Source organism: Chenopodium album, chromosome 5 (assembly GCF_948465745.1).
Source record: "Chenopodium album chromosome 5, dcCheAlbu1.1, whole genome shotgun sequence".
Taxonomy (NCBI): Eukaryota; Viridiplantae; Streptophyta; class Magnoliopsida; order Caryophyllales; family Amaranthaceae; genus Chenopodium; species Chenopodium album.
This window is the reverse complement of record NC_137838.1, coordinates 20,763,950-20,770,787: the sequence shown is the minus strand read 5'-3', so window position 1 is coordinate 20,770,787 and position 6,838 is coordinate 20,763,950.

Sequence of the window (6,838 nt, the reverse complement as noted above, 5' to 3'; positions counted from 1 at the left end):
ACACAATCTTGCTTTCATAAGAACCAAACATTCCAACTTCTCCACCACAAACTCCATCAAGAATGATCAATTGCTTCACAAAAACCAAGAAAAGAAAGAAAATGAAACAAAAGGCCAAAGATCTAAGGGAAATTCTATTTGGTAACACTCTAGTTTTTATTTTTCTCAGTGGTAAATTGCAAAAAAACTTATTATCATTGGTAAACTTTAACTAGTTATAAATTTTCAATGGTAAACTTAATGAAATAATTTAGTTGATTATTAACTATGGTTAAGATTATTTCAAAATAAAAACAATAAAATTCCTAAAATACCCTTACTTAAAACACTTAAATACCTAAAATGCCCCAGTTAAACATAACCTACCATCATCATCTTCATCCTTACATTTCATCATCTGACAAACAAGCTCCACCCCATTGCCACCGACCAGCCACTTCTCCATCACCTCCACCCACTCAAGCACCCGCACCTAGCCCTTCCTTTGCTTTGGGCTTGTAGCAGAATTCTACTAACAATAATCGATTTTTGCGAATTTTTGTAATTGATCTTCAAATTGCAAAATCAAATTTTTTAGCCAACCCCATTGATCTTCTTGTTGTTGCTATGATTGTTGCATTTAGGATTGAAATTAGGCTAATTACTAGAGAATTGTCCTACAAATTAATCAGAGAATCAAACCTTGCAATTAAATTTGGGGAAATTAGGTTGATAATAAACCGAATTGGGGCTTTATATGCTGAAATTGACGGGCCACTATCTTAATTAAAGAGGGCTAGTTGCGAATTTCGATTGGTGCTGCCTTGAGGATCTTATGTTGGTGGCGAATGGTGGCGAGTGCGGCTGTGATTTTTGCTAAGCTGCGGTGTTGCCGTTGTTGTGGCATTTGCGATTGTGGAGCAGTTGATATGTGGGTCGAATCGGAGCAGCGCCAGTACTAATTGCGGTAGGTTGTGGGCTGCAATTGGTGGTTCAATGGCGAGGTAGAATTGGTGAAGGTGAATTTTGTAGATTGGTGGAGCAGGGGATATCTGGTGAGTTGGTTGTTGTTGGTGAATGGTGGTGTTGCAGTGATGCGTGGATGGAGTAGCAGTCGGAGAGGGCTGAGATTGGTGATGTAGGGTGAAGCAGTGGGTGTATTGGGCAGCAAGGTTGAGTGGCGGTTGGAGATGGTGGATGACGGTGGTTGTGGTCGGGTGGTGCGATAATAGTTGAGATTAGGTAATGGTGGAATGGGCTAGTTTGAAGGGGAGTGGTTCTGGGCGATGGCGGCGGCTAGGCGGCGGTTCTGGTTACTGGTAGTAGTTTTTGGGTTGAAGGATTTTGGATGAAAAGCTAGAATTGAGATTAGGGATAAATTAGTCATTAAGTCTTTAGTTAACTAAGGTTAAGCCTAGAATTTCATTAACTTTACCATTGAAAATTTATACCTAGTTAAAGTTTACCAATGATAATAAGTTTTTTTGCAATTTACCACTGAGAAAAATAAAAACTAGAGTGTTACCAAAGAGAATTTCCCAAGATCTAAAGATGTGGCTTGAAAAGAAGGTATAAGGCTCAAATGGTTGCAAGAAGGCAAATGTAAACCCAAAAATAAAGAATGAAACACACTATCCTAAAAATGAAAAAAATACCACCCCGAAAATATGCCTTTGTCCTCCCTAAATGGTTCGGTCTCGGATTCAAGATCTATGAGTCAAGTTTCAAGATTAGATTTGCAAAGTCAAGGATCCATGCCGCTCATGCAAATATAGGTAGAAGTCTTGAAAAACAAAGAACTCACATGAATGTAGCAAAAACTCACTATTGGTGTCAAATCGACTATAGAAAGCAACTACCAAACATGCCACAAACAAGTAGAATCCGGCTTCATGTTCCCACTAGTTCTAACCAACTACCTTAGCATGCTTTATCCTAGAATCAACCAAGCATACTCTCAAACCGTGCACACCATTACCATTTAAGAAGAAAAGCATTCAATTATACAAGTCCAAATGTTATTATGTCCAAAGCAAGAACAAAACAAAACACATTGCATAATTGCCTTGATAGAAACAAAAATCTTTTTGAAGTTTTTCAAAATATAAGAAACATGGAAAAGCATATACAAAGGTGCATAACACATAAGAAAAAACATCCCACCAAACACGATAGAATACCCTCCCCCAAGCTTGAATGAGACAATACACTCAAACATAAATCATATAATCCATGAGAGGGGAAAACAAGGAGATCAATCCAACAAACCAACATATGTCCAACATGGCATCAACCATTAGAAAAGAGCAAGGAAGGATATTACCGGATATTAGGTGGGTGTAAATACCCGCAAATGACCCAATTTAACCTTTCAAAGCTAATTTCTCAAGAATTGAACCTTGTTTCCATGTGCTAGCAAAAATAGGAGTCAAACTTCCTTGATTCTTGATCCAAATCGAAGCACCGAAGTATATCAAGTCATATACCTAGCAAAAGGCACACAAACATTTCCATTAGAGAAAATCTATTCTAAAAAAAAAAACAAAAGAAAAATCTAATCTAAAACACGGGTTACTTCCCGAGAAAGGCTTGATTAAGGTCCAAGCTTGACCGCTCTAGTAAAATAATAATTCAACGCACGCAAGAGCTTGTCAAATGCACTACTACACATTTCATAAGAAAGTAAGTGTGCACATGACAAAAATAAGGCATGCAACAAGCATAGTGCACACCTATGAGGAGAGAGATGCCAAGAGAAGGAAGAAGAATTAAAAGAAAACTCAACAAAATAAGAAGAAAAATAAAAAGAAGAGGAAGAAGAAGAAAAAGTGGCAAACTCTCCTCAAAATATTTTTGGGTGGCAACATCACCCTCTTCCCCAATTGGAGACAAATGAGCCACATGCAAATCCTCATAGATAAAAGGGTCCCCAATAGGCTTACCAACAAAGGAAGGAGAAAAATAGGGCAATAGGGGATGTGGTTAAACTTTTGAGAGAGAGGGGTATGAGAAATAGGCAAAGGGTTCGCGACTCCCTCAACACAAGGTCTCACATCGCCGATGAGAGCATGAAAATCAATCATAGAGTCCTCAAAAGAAGAACACTCATGATCACCATCTCCCTCAAACATCCAACTCCCAAGAGGAACCACATAATCTCCTCCACTACCTTCATGAACAATAGCTCCCTCAACTTCCTTAAAGCCTAGAGTCTCAAAACCATGCATGAATGGAGGCAAATATAACTCAAAATCATCTTTCTCCCATGAAACATCATCAATGAACTTGTTCAAACGGATATGGCTATTCCTTATGCACTCAATAAACACATTTGACATAACCTCAAACGAGTCCAAATACTCATGGATAGAAGAGTCACATTCATACACTTGAGACTCATCACAATCAACAAAGGAAGAGATGTTTAGACTTAAAATTTCATCAAACTCATCATCACTCTCGACTCTCTCTCCTTCACTCCTATGCTCAACAATAGGATCCTCACACACTCTTGGTTGCTCGAAATTACCATCATCACCCTCAACACACACATTGGATTTGTAACTTTCACACACAAGCATCAAAGATGACAATTGTCTTTCTAGCTCTTCATTTCTCCTTCTTCTCTCCTCAAGACGCTCCTCACTCTTTTTCATCATCTCCAATTGACTTCTCAAACAATTAAGAGTCGACTCCTTTTTAGGCCCAAGATCATCACTAAGCTCAACATGCCTAATTTGAGTTTCCAAGGTAGCAATAAGAGATTCAAAAGGTGTAAGAGATTGAGGCTCAACAAGAGAAGAAGAAGCAAAACCAAAGGTAGGATCATCATCATTACAAACATGAGCATTTTCATCAAAAAGGGGATTGGGAGCATTTTCAAATGTATGAGATTTGTTAGTTTGAACATGCAACTCATTATCATGAACAAAAGAGGAAATAGAATTAGAAGCATTTGTTCTAGGTTCAACTATGGGGTCATGTGACACATCATGGTAAATCATGCTAGCATTGAAAGAATTAACACATTGCACATCAAAAATAGAAGCACGCTTACCCTTATTATAGACTTCCCAAGCAAACCAAACATAAAATTTCCAATCATCTTCAATAGAAAATGCTCTAAAATTACCATTATGCATTCCTTCAACTATATCCCTAGTTTGCTCATTCAAACCATGATAAAAAATCTCACAAGCTTCCCAAAGACTACAACAATTATAGTCAAGAAATCCCTTAAGTCTATTGAAATATTCACAAAAAGGCTCATCATCATGTTGAGAAAAAGATAGACATGCCATTTTTATACAATGCAAGCAAAAACAAAATAAAAGAAAAATATACACAAAGACCTAGACTCAAGTAATCAAAAACACTCAAACATAGACACCGTTCCCTGGCAACGGCGCCATTTTCACGTGGGGAAAACTAGGTCGTTGGACTAATTCTCCCTAAGCCAAACAAAATTTATAAACACTCAACAAACCTAAATACAAGTATAGAGGTAAGTCAAGGGTCGAACCCAAAGGAACGGTAATGTCTAAGTGCTTCCAATTATGTGCCTAAGCTAGGTCGAAGACGAAGGGTAAAAGGTGACTCTAACAACTACTATGACGAAGAAACCAAACAAATAAAGAGCTAGGGATTATGATTCACCTATAATAGCAATGAACATAGCAAATTGGGATAAGAAGTTGACTAAGTCAAGCAATGTGAGGGAAGATCAATTATGCAACCAAAAGAGCATATCAAGCTATTCTCCTAGAGGTCTAACTAGCGTCAACTACGATAAAATCTAGCTAGGAAATATCACAAGACACCTCAATCGTGTAAATGGAAGCCACAAATCGATGGTCCGTATCAATGTGAACTTAGAATGCAATCTAGTGCGAATAACTAGGGTGATCAAGCCTAAATCAAACATACACATGCACATAATCAATTAACCAATTTAATCACATCATCAACTCCATCAATTTCCCCAATCTACATCAATCCATTGCATATAAATGACCTAAATGCATTGTATACACGCATTACATATAAATGATCATAACAACCATCGTTGACTATAGAAGACAGCTCAAAAATTTTCTTAAATTGGACCAACATAGCAACAAATCTTCAATGGCTATAATATAGAGAACACGAAACAAAGATCACTAATTTAAAGTTAAATGGGTCACTGCAACCTAATTCCATGTATAAAGGCCATGCAAAATAGTTAAACTTTGAGGATTTGAAATAATCCGCGGTAATATCCACAGTATAACAACCTAGACTATATATCCAAACGTTACATGAAACGTAATAATAATTAATATTATATAAGATTCAACATAATACTGTATACAAAGCAATATTATAAAATCAAGATTTAGAAAATTAAACATACTATAACGCTTAATCACTTATCATACACTAGTACAAAAGTGACATTAAGTAACACCAAATAGTAACACTTTCAAAATTATAAAGTTATTTAATATATAATTAACACTGATGTAACACTTCGGTTTTATGTAACACTTGGTTGTAACGCTTTATATTAAGTAGCACTTACTTGTAATACTTTTATATTAGGTAGCACTCGGTTGTAACACTTTGATATTAGTGGCAAATGTTAAAAATAAAATAAAAAACAGATAAAAACGTTTGACTTCTCTTTCTCCTCCTACACTATTTCTCAATTCCTATCTCAACTTTCCCTCTCTTTAATTTCTTTCTCTTAGAAAACCAGTTTGTCACAGACAGCCACACAAGCCACCTCACGTTAACGCGGTGACGCCCACCCGCTGGCTAACGGATTACTCACCGGCCACGCCACGTCCCCACCCACTGGTCAACGAAGGCGGTTACCCCACAAGCACACGGGTTGAGTGACGAATCAACATGTCAGTCGTCGTACATCGTGAGTCGATCTAGAATTCCTGGCGGTCGATGCTCCTCATAAAGTGGGTCGGAGTTTTTCCGTTAGGTAATCTGTAAGTTTTTGTTAATTCTTTGTTAGATTATTGATTTGTTGTTCAAATCTATTTGATTTTTTTTTTTGTTCCAATTGTTTGTAAGGTTTTTGATGAAATGCATAATTGAAAATTTTGGGGGTCGGGGTTTAATTGCAATGATAACATTTGTATGTTTTTTCTATTGTCTAAATTTAATGTAAGATTTTATTATAATTCTTGATTTATTTTTCAGTGATTTATTGCAGTTTCTTTTAATGTGAATGAGTATATAGTGTTTGATGAAAGTAACTCTAGTAAGTACTAAAGTCCAGTAAGTATCTTATCTCATAGTTGATCAAAACTATATCAAATGTTATCATTCTATCAGCCTATTACATCTTTTGCTTCTATTGAGAAAAAAAAAATTAATTGAATTGAACTTTAGCGGGTCGATTATTTTTCATATCCGCATTTTTGTGATCAATCCATCGTGGTGAGGTTTAGAGAATTAGGTGGAGCCAAGAAATTGTTGTTGGCCAGAGTGCTTATAGTGCTCGCTAATTCTTGTAGGTATTTCCCCAATTTCTACTTTTATATTTCTTCAATTTCATAAATTAATGTTTTTTGTAGCAACAATGCTCAATTTGGGTCACTTCACAATTAATCATGTATTTGGTAAATTTTGTTTGGGAAGTGAAAATTTTATTTAGAATAATGGAAGTTCATAAATTGGGATGCATCTATAAGTTAGTGTGACGAATTGTAGAACTTGCTTTAAACTTTTTGCTGGTAATAAAAAATTTTGTGGTGTGATTACGTAAGACTTTATTTGCTGATGTATGTAGGGTAGTCCACTTTAGCTTATGGTTTTGATTTAGAACATCTTTAGTGTGATTCTCAATTGATTTTTGTTA